The sequence below is a fragment of the Centropristis striata genome, chromosome 15 (assembly GCF_030273125.1).
Source record: "Centropristis striata isolate RG_2023a ecotype Rhode Island chromosome 15, C.striata_1.0, whole genome shotgun sequence".
Lineage (NCBI taxonomy): Eukaryota > Metazoa > Chordata > Actinopteri > Perciformes > Serranidae > Centropristis > Centropristis striata.
This window is the reverse complement of record NC_081531.1, coordinates 29,738,225-29,753,137: the sequence shown is the minus strand read 5'-3', so window position 1 is coordinate 29,753,137 and position 14,913 is coordinate 29,738,225. Positions and strand designations below refer to the sequence as shown.

Here is a 14,913-nt window from a genome sequence, read left to right as displayed (position 1 = left end):
GACATTGATTGGTGAAGCAATGTAGTTTTAAAATAACCCACAGTAAGAAACATACCCTCAAACAGAAATCCTTACAAACCTGCTAAGGCCTCTAACAACAAGCTCTTACATACTAAGCATCAAGGAAGCAATGAGGACAGTTCTTCTAATGCAGATTGTGCGACGTGGCAATTATCACATGCAGCTTGACACAATGCACAATGCAACAATTTCTATCCATGCACTATTGCTACTGGCTAGTTCAAACACTGTAATAATTATGTTTGATTTTGAACCTTTCAACTCTGTAATTAAGAGCCATTATTTTAGTGTCTTCTTTGATCTGTATTCCCTCCAGCTAAAGAATTCTGGCTTTTTTCATGCTACAATGATTTTAGACTATAATTATTTCCTCTGTGTGTGTATGTGTGAAGCGCTCTATTGGTAATTGAAATGAGAGCAGATGTTGAGGTTAAAAGGTCCAGTGCTCCTGAAAACTGGACAGTGCTGGTGGCAACAATGTACCAGTTTTGTGTCTGTGGCGCATCTGTGAGTGTCTACAACATCCTCACTTTTGTAAAAAAAAGTGGTGTGTAGTTGAAGTATTACACATACCTTACACAAAAAAGAACTTTAATAATACAAAAAAAAAAAGAGCACAGGTACTGGATCTAATATCGGCCAGAACCGTGAGGGCCCCTGAGGGAAAAATAAGTGAGATCAGAGCAGCCTGAGTTTGTGCGGTTGTGAGAAAGAGAGAAATATACATTAATATGGTCAAATAATGTTTTTTGAGCTCAAAGCACTCAGTCTGCATCACCTCAAATGAAACAATGTTCTAGAAAGGCGCAAAGCAAATGTGTATTAAGCGAGACAGCAAAACACAAATATACAGAAATCCAATGAAGAAATCCAATTCCTTTTGAATACATTAAAATTGGAAGTGCAGGTTATTGATGCAGTAATTGCTCAGTTATCGATGTGTCCCTTTTTACATTTGCAGGGGGAGCCTCTAGTCAATGTGGCGTGAACAGTGAGTGTGCATTCTGTGTGTTCATGTGTACAGTGGGGAAAAAAGGCATACTGGAGTAAAAACATAATCAGCGGATGCGTAAAAAAAAACAGTTTTTTATATCTACAGCTGACAGATAAAACAGAAACTTTATAATTTGAAAAATAATTATGAATCGAAGGTGATTCTAAATGGAATTGTAAATATTTCATATTGTTTTCCCTGCTTACATGAAACATGTGAGCTTGTAGAAAAGTGTGTTAAAAAAAATTCATAAAAGCATTACTTGGAATAACGTGACTATACTCTATTGAGACTTGGATCATCTTTTTGTCATTTCTCTTATTTTTCATTTGTTTTTGAATTAAAGTTTGCAAAATGTTTTTTTTCTCTTTTACAAAGTGGCCATTTAAAAATGAAAACTATAATTATTGTCATAATGTTTTTTTTTAGCTGTAACTGTCCCCCTGCCATTACTGCCACTTCTACAATGAATAGGCATGCTTTGATAGTGACATGATTGTTATGGTTGATGACACTCATGACTTAATGTCTTCCAGTTGGCCTCATGCCTGTCTTCCAGATGGCACCGTGCCTGGCAGCCACAGAGAATTGGTGTTCTTTTTTCTTTGTTTACATTGACATTAAAATTCATGTTGTTTGCGAAATGTGCGTTTTGCCATCACTCAGTGAGAATCTCTTATCGGTTGAATATTATTGACACCACGCCTTTGAGCTTCTATCTCACATTTCTCAGCTACCTCACAAATATTTTATCAAAAGCTAGACAGCATCTATTTTTTATTTTTTTCACTCATCTCCAAGCACTCTGAGGTGTGGCGAAGGGGAACTTTCCACTACTGGACTACTACACATCTCAACAAAGTTCACTACCTGAGTAGCAAAATACATGACTTAGAACTGCTGAACACAACTAGTAGTGACATTCTCTGCATGTCAGCGCTTTTTCTCTGAAAAACTTGGTTATCATCTGCCATCCCAGATGGTGTGGTAGACCCACAAGACTACAAGCTGATTCAGGCAGATCGGGATACATAACTCAGCATAAACTCAAAAGGAGAAACAAGAAGTTAGTTCTTCCTGTGTGTATAAATGTGTCTGTCATATTACATTCCTGGTCAACCACTCTAACCACTACAATACAGTAACTACAATAACAATGCCCTTGTGGGGTAGATACAAGAACTGGATGTCAGGAAGTGCAAGGCTGAGAAAGTGAAATCGTTTGGTTGAATAAAATTACCAACCAAGAACTGTTGCAGCACAGTGGTCTATAACTGGAAGAATCACTCTAGAAACTTTCTTTTTTTGCACACTGACTACACATTATATCTAAGACGTGCAGCTACTTGGTGGTAGCTGCTCCACAGGACAACTTAGACCTGGCAAATGCTTGGTTGACCCCTACTGTACTACAAGTTGTATGAGCGAAGTACACACTGTACTTCCTTTACGCAAAACTATAATGGCTCTTCACGGCCTAAAGGGCTCATACTGTAATTCCCTTAAGCGCATTGTGCTGCAAAGAAATCCTGCACAAATAGACAAACCAACAAACACACTGAGCCAGACACTTAAAGAGAAGCAAGAAATATTCTGAAAAAATATCTTTCCAAATACAATCAAGGCATCTACTGTCTTGCCGAGGAGATAACTTTAACTCTTCCAGTGAAGCAGCATTCAGCACATTGCCTCATGCTGTGATCATGCAATGGTCCAGATGGTTCCAACATAGAGAAAAACTGAAGGCAGCCTGTACCACAGTATGGAGGTGGACCTTCAAAGAGAGTCTCAAAATGCCTGATGGGTCTGCTGTTTGCTACATCTCCTGTGAAGATGTTTAACTTTGCAGCAAAAAATGTAGTCAAACAAAACTACTCAGCAATGGACTTTAAGACCCCTAGGAACATCACAGAGTAGACCTGCCACCCAGCAAGTACACTTCCTGGCCCAAACCCAGCTTATTAAGACCGTCAGGGGTGCCAAGTCTAAGTAGAAGACCGGACGAGAGAGTCAGTGTTTCATGACTCATTCTCAGCATGGCCATCACCCCACAGACTCACCGAGCTGCAGGAGAAACTCACCCAAGCATACCCCTTCACCTGCCTATGACCTCTATAGATAAGAGCGGTTAAAACAGAGCAGGGAAAGTTATTTTCACTCCTGCCCACTGTGTCACTTGGGAGTCTATTGTCACTTCTGTTGAAGTTTTACTGAAATGTAGACGTGTTGTTTATATGATATTTTACCTGACAGTAAAATAATATATAGACAAGGCCGGAATAATTCTGTTTTCATACACAATCCTCTGTTATTTGTGGTTTCATTTTCACTGTGATACGTGTGGTTTTGTGAAGATATACACTCTAACTACTTGACTAACTGTCAAGAATAATTCACATTGTCACAATAATTTCATGGATAGAGGTAAAAATATATCTAATTACAAGTATATGACCGTTTATATGTATGTATACATAAGGTATTGCCTTCAAAAGAGGAATAATAGGAAGTATATATATATATTCCTGAAAATTGTCAAACACTTGCAAATACTGCAGGGATAAATATTGTTTTTGTTTATACAACCATAGCCTTTTAAATAATGAAAGAAAAGAGGATTTGTTTTGTTAAAAAACAAAATATGCAAAAGAGGACAAAGCAAGGAGCAAAAAGCATCCACAATCAGAATATTGGAATAGTTGCAACAACTTCAAAAGGAACAGAGAGAAGACTTGAGTTTCCCAGCATATGCAGATATAAGGGGGTGTCTCTACACACTGTGGCTTCCTTCCTTCTGATCTCTCTCTTGCCACATGGATCTACCCATTTCCTCCAATGCCATTTTGAATGACAGTGAACTCCCAAATTCCTCCTAGCAACTGCCTACAATCCCCTATCCCTCCACCTCTCCCTGAAGGCTCAGTGCCAGTGCTGCTGCTCTGCTCCTCACAGAGAAGAAGGTGAGAGACTCCTCCGGCAGCTAAACATCAGTCAAACTGCAAGGTCTGATTGAGTCTCACCTGGAGCCCTCACACAATGCACCACCCAGCTGACCTCACGGTTGAAGAGAGCATTTCAACTTCTACGTGTCTACAACCACTGACCCTACACAGTTGGTCCCATGCATTCCCAAGAGGTTTAGAGGTATCTGCCTTAATGAGGCCAGGGGTGCTGAACCCAGCCATAACAATGGCCGCTGAAAAACTGGTACCATCCTAGCATAAAAATATGGAAAAACACACTCCTCCACCACCTGGAGTTTATTTACATATTGGTCAGTGGACAACACAGAGATATCTGCACCTATTGAAGGATCATTTTTACTTCATTCACACTTTGAAACGATTGTTGTAAAAACTGTACATCTTGCTTTGATGTGACATTAATTATAAATAGAATAGAAATTATATTTATTTCATGTTATTGGTTATTAAGAAAAATATAATGCAGGAACATTAGAAATTAAAGGACTGAGTTTAAATGAAAAGACATTTTGTGGAGATCAATTTGAATAATATGGAAATGTACCAAAGCAGAACTTTGTTCAACAAACAGTAAAAGTGTGCAGTCTGTAAAAAACATCCTGTAATCCACTAGTTATTTATTTCTAGAGTGAACAACATCATTCTATCATAATTTATTTCCTGCATGCATCTTACTCATTCCCGCACTAGTTTATTAAGTAAAGTAAAATAATATCAATTAAAATTGTAAAAAGTATTGAAGGAAATTGAAAGTGTTTTTTTTTTTTTACACAATGCCTCAGATATTTGGCTTTGAAGAAGAGGAACTAAAAACAGGCTGAATGGTTGTGTGGGTGCATGCATGTGAGTATTGTCATGATTCATTAAAAAAAGGTATGTTAAAAATGAGAAATATAATTGTATTGCAGAGCATGTGCGCCTGTCCTGGTTACCATAGAGACAGACTATCTACTGACTGAGTCAACTCAGTGACTGACTGGGTGACACTTGCTCTTTAAGTTGGCCGCTCCACAGGTCCGTCAGAAATGACTCACGCATAGAATCAACTGAGGCATAATTGCAGATTAATAAAATGTCAAAGGGCGAATTTTGTGTGTGTAGGGAAAAAAATTAAGATTATAATCCAGCAACACCACCAGTGCTCCTTCTCCTCTGCAGAAGCTAAATTCTCACCTGTTACTTGGTACAAATCAAGCTCATGAATGTCTGCTATAAGATGTAATCTCCCCTGCTTTGCTAGAGTGTGGAAAGATAACGGATGATTTAATGATTTTCTCAACTGAGGTGATTTGATATATTGGCTGACTCTGCGCCTTTAGCTAGTATAACAGGTAAAAGCCATTACCCTCCCACCAGCATGATTTATGATGGCTAGTATCACAGCTTAGGTCTCCTTACAGCTGATTCTACCAACAGAATTTACTGCAAAATGTTTCTCTACACACTTCTAGAGACAGTAAACCCTGACCATTAGTAATGAGAAAGCAATGGCCTTTGGTTGGAAACACTTGCTGAGGGCAGGAGCGTTTAGATATTCATGTAGGCTACTCCACACAAAAACAGTGATGGGGGTCACTCCTACTACAAAACAAATCCCACTAGAAATCTTAGAGGTGGTATTCAGACATAAGGGAGATATAAACACACTGACAGGTCTCTTACTCCTTGTTGAACTGTGTTTGTAATTAAAACCAGGCTCCTCATAAGTATTTTACTGATGATGTATTATTTTGTACAGGTTCACGCACTGAAGTTCAAGGAGCTGCTTAAGCAGTCAAGTCAGAAACCCCGCTTGTGCCCTTTCAATGATTTGATATGTTTACCAAATGGCAAACAGGTAGCCTTCCTTCAGCAACTCCATTCCTCAACACAATACATGTTATTGTACAGGATTCAGGGGGAGCAGAGGACATGTGTAAAGTTCAACATTCAACTACCTCTTTGCATGGCAAGTGAATAAAATTATAAAAGGGAAAATATAAAGGAAACTGAACTGACAGCTTGTCCTTTTGCCCCTTATTCATAATTTGATAGATAGATAGATAGATAGATAGATAGATAGATAGATAGATAGATAGATAGATAGATAGATAGATCTTGTGTCTTTTGCTTAACTCCTCTCTCACAAGTGCTTTATAATCGACAGAGATCACCACATTCATCAGGTTTATGTCTTATCGACAGTTTGTCAGATATGAGGTAAAACTGGGTTCTAGGCCTGTTTTGATCTGCTCTGTTTTGACGGCCTTGTAGCCTACAGTATGTGAGGGAACTTAGACCGACATCACTACGTGGGGCAGACTATTAAAATGTGCCTGGTGGTCGGTGGGGTGGCGAGAAACAACACCCCAGACTCTCACTGGAGAGCAGGGGAGATTACCAGTGCGGATGCGCTGATCAAAGATTTATTTTTTTCCCCCTCCAATTAAATGCGCGAATCTCTCCATAGGAAAACTGGCCATTAGTTCTTAACATGGCAAGCTATACGTCAAAATTATTCGCGCAAAAAAATAAAATAAAATCGCGAGTAAACCGCTCCAAATAAAGATCCACAAATGAAGGCAAATCATATGATGTTTGCAGCCTGTATAAAAGGAATGACGAGGAATGCATGATACAAATGGATCACATTTTCTGCTTCACAGAATCATAACAAGATGCAATTAGTCTATCGCCAGAACACATCCGATTCAAGCGTATGCACTTATATTGTAGGTGAAATGCAATGACGCTTAATGACTCAGTGTCATTACTCACGGAGGCTGGAACTCTACTCAGTTGTGTTTTAATTGCAATGCATCGTCTGATCCATCACGCAGCGCGTCATTATATCTGCACTGTTACCTTCCTATCGCGGTGTCCTATCAACCTGTAACACCGAGCCGCTGCTTGTCTATTATTAAGTGCACCGCAGACAACTTGTTGTATAAACAGTCTGTTAGTATGGCCTGCGTTATTAGACACCACTTCAAGTCAGAAATCTTTTCAAAACAAACTTCCCGACACAGATCTCCATCAACGTCACAATCACAATAACTTTCTCGCTTAATATTGCATTTGTTTCAGTACCTGAGCCAGAGACTTCTCTATGAGCGCTTGTCGCGTCGCCAATCCGTCCGCAGCTGATGTGTCCACCGGTGATCCCAGAGGCAGGTGTCTAACCCTCAAACCTCCGTCACAGTGCTCACATCAAAATAACTTCAGCGGCCACAAAATCCATTCACAGCATTTGCAACTTTCCGCATCAAAATTCAGGATTGCCTATCCACCGTCGTCCGGCAGTCTTGCAGAGCAGATACAGATTTCAGTCCGTGGAAATATTAGAAGTTATGAGCGGTTTGTGGTCGATTATTTTATGATAGAGCTGGAAAACGAAGAGTCTCATTCCACAGGGATAGCCTAGTGTGTGCCATTTCCGATCCACAATAACTGATCCCTGCCAAGATATGCACTCGTTGGCGCATCCCTTTAGTCCAAGTTTCTCGAGCGCTTCCCCTGATATAAGTAGCCTAAAAAGCACTGTGAGGACGCACTAGATGTCTGAACGACAGCAACATAAATGTCATTTCTTTCAACGCAAAACGGAATAGCTAACCGGTCTTAAACAAGAAGCCCATCTGAAGCATTTCCAGAGAGCAAGTGGTGAGATACTGTGGGTAGGTTAGTTGCTCCCCTCTCTCCCTCTCGCTTTCTCTCTCTACTCATCAGAGCGTGGGAGGAGGTGGGGCTCCCATCCACCGCAGCGCACAGCAACTTCACACTCAACATCACATTATGCCTGGGCTGCCTACCAGGAAATTGTGTGATTCCTACAGTTTAAGAAGATCTCATTAAACTGGGTCACCTCAAACGGGAGGATGCACCTTATAGAATAAGCGTATCGTGCAGTCACTGTGCATGTGCTGCACTACTGCTGCAAAAAGACCACTGCTTTTGTTCATGTTAAATGCATTGATTGCGCAAATTGTCTAAATTTGATGTAACAGGTAGCCTGTACTGACAGTTTACTTGTTGATATGCATTCCATGTAGCAAAATGAATGGCCTAAAATGGAAGCTGGTCGGCCACTATTTATTCATTTGGCGCCACCCTCAGGCGGTTATAATAAGGGAGGGAAGTAATGCAGTCCCCTTAGATCAGCTGAGGAAATTAAGGGAATTGAATGTTAACATTGCTTGATGTTGGAGTAATGCACATAATAATGTTGTTTTTTTTTGCCAGCAAAGACAATGAAAATGCTGTTGCTGTACATTGGAATAAACTAGTTATGTATAACATCATCTGTTAAAACTGCAGCAGTGTAATTAAAAAAAACAATGCTTTTGCTAAGGGCTATAAATCAGCATGGCTCAGCAGGGAGCGAAATCCATCCCACGCCACAGTTATTCTCTTCCTTTCTTCCACAACACTGATGCCAGTGATCATAACTGCTTAAGCATAAGCAATGGACCAGGAGCAGTGAGTCAAATGCGGGTTTTGTCACAAAGGAAAGCCTTAAGCAATGTCCTCCGGAGAAAACTTGATTTCCTATCTCCCCCAGCCATTCTGAGGCAAGAGTTTATCAGAGTGTTTCCAGTCTGTGATCCTTTACTCCTCCCCCATCTCTCATTAGCTGCAAACACACAGCTGTTGGGTTACCTCTCCAGGGCTCCCATTAAGGGCTGCCATTCAGGCTTACAGTGTCCCTGAACCAATCATATTAGAGCTGCCGTCCACGCACTTCCACTGCCATACTGCTTGTAACTGTCTCTGAAACAGTTTATGTGTTTGTAGTGTTTATAGACATTCATGGTCATTCAGGTTCCTGGTTATAAAAAGGTGATTTAAACTACAATAATTAATGTCATAAAATGTTTGGTTAAATGTATTTCTTTTTGAGGGCTTTTAATGTGAAATGTAAGGGTCTGATTTAGGGCATTGTGGGAAATGTGAGGTCGAAATGTGAGGCCGGGTCAGTTTGTTGTGGTTCAGTTGCATTATGGGTCAGAGCAGCAGAAAAGGCTGTAGAGGAGAGCAAGCAACGGCAGAACAATAATTCTACATGTGGTCCAAGTGGCGGACACGGTAACTTTCTGTTTATATGTTACAATGATAATTAACAGTGATTGGGAGTTGCATGTGTTTTCAAGTGTGTATGTCTTTATTCATTGTAGTTTTCACGGTGTCAGCTGAAGTACAGAGAGAGAGAGAAAATAAAGCTTCGAGACATCTGTAAGAATCGTGGCCATTCATTTCGTGGGACCGGTGTAGTTACAGTGAAAACGTGCCACCGGAGAAAGAAAGGTGCGCGGCCGTGAATGAGAAAAGAAGAAGCACGATCGCTGGGCAGCTTGTGGTCGGAGAGAACGCGGGATACGGCTTGCCAATTCATGGAAGAAGAAGAAGCAAGAGCGCTGGGCAGCGGGTGATCGGACAAAACGCGGGAAAAGGCTTGCCAATTCATGGAAGGAGAGTGGCTGTTCCTGACACCGGCACGTTCGAGAATCGCAGTTCCATTCACAGAGGGCGCCGTCTGACAGCGTAGACTACAGCTCTGCAAATATCCCGTCCATGGGTTACAAAGTGGACTGACTGTTTCATCCCAGCACCGGCAGAAGAGCGAATCGGCAGATAGCATCAGGTTTGATGGTGTAATTTCCATAAAATTTGGAACATTTGCTAATCTTGTGAGAATAATAATACATGTTGAAAATACTGGTTAATTAATAAGAAAGTGACTGATTTATCACTGAAGCCTGATTACAAACCACTGTTGTTATTGTTTATTTTGTTAATGAATGTTGTAATAGTATTTTTGATCCAAGTGTTTGAATGCTTAATCAAAGGAGTGCATTAAGAGGATTTCTTGGTTAAACACTTACAAAATATTGTAACTAAGATCGCAGTTAGCAGGTTTCAAAGCTATGTGCATTTTTTGCCATTAATCGGTGATAGTGTCCTTTCTAAAACATGTACAATGTCAGTTCAGGGAGAAAAATCACAGGCTGATGAATGTAGTGTACAAATTGAGTCACTTCAAGAAGAGCTGACTGAGTTAAGTGAACAACTAAAATCACAAAGTGACAAAGTTGAAAGGGAAAGGTTAGAGACACTCATTGGTGACATTCATGCAAAAATAGAAATTCTGAAAATAACAATGGAACCTACCTCTTTAACTTCATCAACAAGGAAATCTTCTCGGGAGAGAAAGTTTACTCCAAAAATGCAAGAGCTGAAGCAACAAGAGGCTTCACAGAAAGAGAGTAAATTCATCATGCTCTATGAAAGCTGGAAAGAACAAGTTAGAGCTTCTCGTACCAAACTTAAAGACGAGTGCACTGATGAAGACTTGGGTGACATGATGGATGCTGTTGAAGGAATGGAGACAAAAGTGAGGGATATGTATGAAAATATCCGATGTCAATTAGCACCTTCTACTGAGGTTAGAAGAAAAATGGACTCTTGTGCAGCAGTAACAAGGGATTTGATGGAGTTAATGAAAGTGCGCATGAGTGAAGTGGGGCAAGAGGAGTTTGATGTTAAGGCTGAAGAGGCAAGACTTCGTATGGTGCTTGACAGAGAGTATGCCCAGTCAATATTTGGTACTTCAGTCTCAAAATTCACCGTTCGTAGCCATCAGTCAAGCTGTGCATCAGAACAGCAAAGTATGACAGCAAAAAGAGCAGAATATGCTGCACAGTTAGCTGCAAAACAGGCTGAAATGAAGAGGGAAGAAGCAATTGCTACACAAAGGCAAGAACTCAGAAGGCTAGAAAATCAGAGAGATCTTGAAGTAATAGCTGCCAGGCTTAAGGCATACTCTGAAACTGAAAGTGAGGCTGATGACCAAAACAGCACGGCAGGCAGTAAGTTGGCCAGTCATACTCCTGTACCTAAAAAAGAAAATAAAGGGGAACAAACGTGTAACAATAACACTGAACAGTCAAAGAATGCTAACAATGAAGCATCGTTAGTGCAAGCCCTACATGACACAATGGTTCTTACCAGACTTCCTGCACCAGAGCCCTCAGTCTTTTCAGGAGACCCACTCAAGTTTTTAGAATGGAGCACAAGCTTCAAAGCATTGATAGAACGTCGCTGCATGAATCCAGCAGACAGATTGTTTTACCTCCAAAAATACATTAGTGGTGAGGCACGGTCTGTACTGGAAGGAAGCTTCTATAGAAAGGATGATGAAGCTTATGACCAAGCATGGGAGGTATTGAATGCACGATATGGTAACTTCTTTGTAATCCAGCGTGCATATAGAGAAAAACTAAACAACTGGCCGAAGATTGGCTCAAGGGAGTCAGTTAAACTGAGACAATTTAGTGATTTTCTGACAGCCTGCAGCAATGCCATGCCACACATTAAAGGGCTTCAGGTGTTAAATGACTGTGAAGAGAATCAAAAGATGCTCCAAAAACTCCCTGATTGGGTAACTTCTCGCTGGAATCGCCATGTCACAAAGCAGTTGAGAGAAACAGAGGAATACCCTGAATTCAAGGAGTTTGCTGACTTCATAGCACGAGAAGCAGAATGTGCATGTAATCCAGTGACATCCTTTCATGCACTGAAACTTACTGAAGAAAAGCCATTAAGAGATGTGAAACGCCCAAAAGCAAATGTGTTTAACACAAATGTAAAAGTGTCAGATCAACCAAGTACAGTGATGAAAACATACAGTGCTGTGGAAAACAGCTCAAGGGATTCAAGTGGATACAAGAGAGTAACATCTACAAACCCAGCCCCGTGTATTTGCTGTGGAGAAAGCCACTCCATCCACAGGTGTCAGAGGTTTACCAATAAGCTTGTGGAGGACAAGAAAAGGTTCATATTTGACAATAACCTGTGCTTTGGTTGTCTTAGGAAAGGACACAATTCAAAGGACTGCAAGAATAGAGCTACTTGTAGCATTTGCAAGAAACATCATCCAACACCACTTCATGAAGACCGTCTCCCTGCTGCAAACCCATCTGCTCAGGCCATGCAAGCAGAAGAGAATACATCTTCCCTTTCCTGCTGCATAGACAGAGGAAATGGTGGGAGTACATCCATGATAGTGCCTGTGTGGATTTCCTCAATCACTACACCTGAGAAAGAGACATTAGTGTATGCTTTACTAGATACCCAGAGCAGCAACACCTTTGTAGACCAAGGGGTGTGTGAGAGGATGAAGGCACATATAGAGCCAGTTAAGTTAAAGCTTACCACTATGATGGGAAAAGATTCCATTGTTCAGAGTGAGAGAGTCAGTGGTCTCAGAGTCAGAGGGTTTACCTCACAAAGCTTTATTAACTTGCCAACTGCATACTCCAGAGACTTCATCCCACTGGAACGTTCCCACATTCCGACCCCTGAAACTGCAAAAAGGTGGAAACATCTGAATGAAATAGCAAGGGAAATACCAGATCTGATGGATTGTGAAGTCGGACTCTTAATAGGTTATGACTGCTCCAGAGCCTTGGCGCCACGACGTGTCATCACAGGGGGTGATGAAGAGCCTTATGCAGTCAAAACTGACTTGGGTTGGAGCATTGTTGGCAGTTCACCACAGGTTGCAAGGTCAACAGAAGTGACAGGTCTGTGTCATCGTGTGTCTGTCAAGGAACTTCCACCACTGACGCCAGCCACTGTCATTAAAGTCCTTGAATCTGACTTCAAAGACACACAATCTGGAGAAAAGAGCATATCGCAAGATGACATACAGTTCATGCAGTTACTGAGTGAAGGAGTACACCAGAATGCAGATGGACATCTGGAGATGCCCCTTCCTTTTAAAACACGTCCAAAACTGCCAGAAAACAAGCAGCTGGCTCTAGTGAGACTGAAGCACCTGAAGAGAAAACTTGACAAAAATCCAAAATTTAACGAGGATTATGTCAAATTTATGGAAAATGTCTTCAGAGATGGTGATGCAGAAAGAGCTGAACATCAACCCCAAACAGGACATGTATGGTATATTCCTCACCAAGGGGTATATCACCCTAGAAAACCAGAAAAGATTAGGGTTGTGTTTGACTGTTCGGCCAAATACAATGGCACAGCTCTTAATGATCACTTACTGGCTGGACCTGACCTTACAAACGGGCTGACAGGAGTGCTCTGCAGGTTTCGCAAACATCCAATAGCAGTGACCTGTGATGTAGAGAAAATGTTTCATAGGTTTCACGTTAGTCGAGAGGACAGGGATTACTTACGTTTCCTGTGGTTTGAAAATGGCAACACAAATTCAGAGCCAAAAGAGTATCGCATGAAAGTCCATCTTTTTGGAGCAGCATCCTCTCCTGGTTGCTCAAATTATGGGCTGAAGTATCTTGCAAGCCAGAATGAAAGAGAGTATCCTGCAGCTGCCAACTTTATCAGAAAAAACTTTTATGTTGACGATGGCCTCATCAGCGTGGAATCTGTGAAGACAGCTATTAAACTGGTGAGAGAAGCGCAAATTCTGTGCACAAAGGCGAAATTGCACCTCCACAAGTTCATCTCTAACAACAGAGAAGTCTTGGAGTCGATTCCTGACAGTGAACGTGCTAGTGGAGCTCAGGATGTGGATCTCAATCATGATGAACTCCCAGTCCAAACTGTTTTGGGAGTAAAATGGAGTGTGAACAGTGACACTTTCTCCTTTAAGGTCACCATGGATGAGAAACCAGCAACACGACGGGGAATCCTCTCGACTGTCGCCTCTGTTTTCGACCCATTAGGCTTCTTGGCTCCCTTCCTCCTGCTGGGAAAGAAAATACTACAGGAAATGTGCCAAAAGAGTATTGGATGGGACGAACCACTGCCTGAAGAACTGAAGCCGAAATGGGAGAGCTGGTTGAAGGATTTGGAGAATCTACAAAACCTACAGATTCAAAGATGCTTTACTCCAGAAAACCTAGGGAAAGTTCAGAGAACTGAACTGCACCATTTTTCTGATGCAAGTAGCTATGGATACGGCCAGTGCTCATACATTCGAGTGGTAGGTGAACACAAGGTGCAGTGCTCCTTAGTCATAGGTAAGGCAAGAGTAGCACCCTTGAAAGTTGTAACCATACCAAGGCTGGAGTTAACAGCTGCAGTGGTCTCCGCAGCAGTCAGCAACATGTTGAAAGAGGAGATGGAGCTAAAAATTGACCAAGAATACTTTTGGACAGATTCACAGGTGGTCTTGGGCTACATTAACAATGAAGCCCGTAGATTTCATGTTTTTGTTGCAAATCGAGTCCAGAGGATAAGAGAAACAACCGACCCAGCACAGTGGCATCATGTCAACACTGATCAAAATCCGGCAGATCATGCCTCCAGAGGCCTTAAGGTGGCAGAGTTGATCAGTTCAAATTGGCTCACTGGACCCAAGTTCCTGTGGGAAAGAGAGATTGTCACACCAGAATCAACGCCACAACTCCTGCTGGGTGATCCGGAAGTCAAAACGACACAAGTACTACAAACAAAGGTTGTAGAAGAGGACAACTTTTTGGAGAGGTTCAAGCGGTTTTCAAAATGGCTCACAGCAGTGAATGTTGTTGCTCGAATCCAGCAGTTGGCAAAAGCAACCAAAACAGCAGAACCTGTAAGTGTAGAAGACAGAAGACAGGCAAGCCTTGTGCTTGTGAAACTGGCACAAGATGACGCTTTCAAGGAGGAAATGCAAATACTAACTGAAGGCAAACTTCCTCGTAGCCATCAGTTGTTCCAGCTCGATCCAGTATTGCAAGATGGTGTTCTCAGGGTGGGAGGGCGATTGAAAAAGGCTTCCTTACCACTTGACTTGAAACATCCAGTAATCCTACCAAGGGACGGGGTGGTCACACGCCTGATCCTAGATCACTGTCATGAAAAAACTCAGCATCAAGGCAGAGGACAAACGCTAAATGAGCTGAGAGCAAATGGTTACTGGATTGTTGGTGGCAGCAAAGTTGTGGCAAACCACATCAAACAATGTGTTAC

The 14,913-nt window shown here is 41.5% G+C and overlaps 1 protein-coding gene across 1 annotated transcript in view; it reads right to left on the bottom strand.

Moving 5' to 3' along the window:
• pcdh1a (protocadherin 1a) overlaps positions 1-7,633 on the bottom strand; it is an 87,129-nt gene extending 79,496 nt beyond the window's left edge. Inside the window, exon 1 of the mRNA XM_059351517.1 lies at positions 7,069-7,633. The gene's annotated coding sequence lies outside the window, so the exon portion shown is untranslated. The remainder of the gene's footprint in view (positions 1-7,068) is intronic.
• Between the last annotated feature and the right edge of the window lie 7,280 nt (positions 7,634-14,913).